Source organism: Colobus angolensis, unplaced genomic scaffold (genome assembly GCF_000951035.1).
Source record: "Colobus angolensis palliatus isolate OR3802 unplaced genomic scaffold, Cang.pa_1.0 Scaffold157, whole genome shotgun sequence".
In the NCBI taxonomy this organism is placed as follows: Eukaryota; Metazoa; Chordata; class Mammalia; order Primates; family Cercopithecidae; genus Colobus; species Colobus angolensis.
Window position 1 is genome coordinate 979,624 of NW_012114677.1, and position 2,223 is coordinate 981,846.

Below are 2,223 nucleotides of genomic sequence, written 5' to 3' on the forward strand. Positions count from 1 at the left end.
GGGGGGAAAGGGGCGGGAAGTCAGGCTGGGAAGGCGCCCTGTCAGTGTCTGGGCCCCGCTGTCAGCTTTTCAACCTAAAGGAGAAAACAGGCAAAACGAATAGAAATAGAGTCTGTTGGGGCCAAGTTTGAGGACTGCAGCGTGGAAGCACAGACTCAAGTTGGTCTGAATGCACGCGCTGTCCTTCGCAGCAGTTTACAAGTGCGTTTTTAAAGGAAAAACGAAGACGCAGCTCCTAAGTTCACCAAGAATTTGCACTCAACATAAGCTATTGATTGGTGTGCATTATTATTTGTGTCACAAATTCCAGGAACATGAAGATGACGCTGAGGCGGCCAGGTGGGCAATGTAGGAAAGCAAAGAACAAAATGCCTTCCAGCAGTTGCCCCAGGCGTGGGTGGGGAGGCGGGACTGAGGCCCTGTGCTCAGGTGTCTCTGGACCAGATAATCTTTGGGTACCCCGCATAGCTCAGGATGCTCTAGGCTGTTTTTCTTTTCTCATTTCTCGTGTCTGATCAAAGTCTTTCTCTTCTCAAAGCAGTGATGATTGACATTCTAGATGTAAGTTTTTCTGCTGGGAAGGCTCATTCCCGGGCCATCTCACCCCGCTTGGGGAAAAAGAGGAGAGGTGTGGTGGGCGCTTAAGTACTTCTCGAGGCCTCAAGGCCAAGGTTGATTGGCACAGGGTCTGTCAGGCCATCTGCTACAAAAGAGCCACGCATGCTGGATGGCTTCTGAGCATCTAGCTAGCATGCTTGGGGTTTTTTGGTTGACTTTGGACATCCAGAAACACAAAGCCTAATCAATTTAAGAATGAAAAATATGGGCCGGGCATGGTGGCTCATGCCTGTAATCCCAGCATTTTGGGAGGCCAAGGCGGGCGGATTACGTGAGGTCAGGAGTTTGAGACCAGCCTGGGCAATGTGGTGAAACTGCGCCTCTACTAAAAATACAAAAATTAGCCAGGCTTAGTGGCAGGCGCCTGTAATCCCAGCTACTTGGGAGGCTGAAGCAGGAGAATCGCTTGAACCTGGGAGGTGGAGGTTGCAGTGAGCTGAGATCACGCCACTGTACTCCAGCCTGGCAACAGAGTGAGACTCTGCCTCAAAAAAAAAAAAAAAGAAAAGAAAAAAATATGACACAAATAAGGGCAACTATTAACAATTTGAAATCTAGAACTGAAGAGTGCTTCTATTTCTGAAGGTAACCAGTTATCTATTTTGTCTCCTTCTGGTCCTGGCCTGAAGAACAAGATGTTGAAGTTCTCCAGTGATGAAAACGTCATCTCTGGTGAGGCTGCCTGGTGTGGTCCCAGGAGGAAGCATATTTGATGCTTTTCTCATAAAATCTCCAGGTTGGAGACCTTGATCTTTCATATCTTCATCTCCTGAGAACTTGCTGTTAACAGAATCCTTAATTAATTTGGAATGTGCAATGAGAAGCTCTATAGGGTCTTGGCAATAATGAAGAATATCGCCTTTAAAAGGAGCTGGTTTGGAGGCTCCTTCATCCAGGCACAGGGCCTTCCTGGTATTATTTCAAAGCGAGAAAGCTGAAGTTTTCCAAACAGGGTAGAACCCAAGTTAAGCACCACAGTGGAAACACGTTACACCAGGGAGAGTTAGAAGTTGGTTTTAGCTTTGCAGATGGGTTTTCTATGATCCCACCTGTGCGTTCCACAGTCTGGAAGACAGAGGAAGGCTGCGAACACAATGGTAATGCCAGTCCCTCCAATCCCAACCAGCTTGCACTCTGCAAGGTAAGATGTCAGTCCATCTTTTTTTCTTTTTTCTCTCTCTTTTTTCTTTTTCAGAGAGAGACAAGGTTTCTCCATGTTGTCCAGGCGGGTCTGGAACTCCTGGGCTCAAGTGACCCTCCCACGTTGGCCTCCAAAAGCGCTGGGATTACAGGCATGCGGTATCATGCCCGGCCAATAAATCTTTTTTTTTTTTTTTGAGATGAAGTTTCGCTCTTGTTGCCCAGGCGGCTGGAGTGCAATGGCGCAACCTCTGCTCACCACACCCTCCACCTCCTGGGTTCAAGTAATTCTGCCTCAGCCTCCCAAGTAGCTGGGATTACAGGCATGTGCCACCACGCCCGGCTAATTTTGTATTTTTAGTAGAGACGGGGTTTCTCCATGTTGGGTCAGGCTGGTCTCAAACTCCTGAGGTGATCCACCCGCCTCGGCCTCCCAAAGTGCTGGGATTACAGGCATGAGCCACC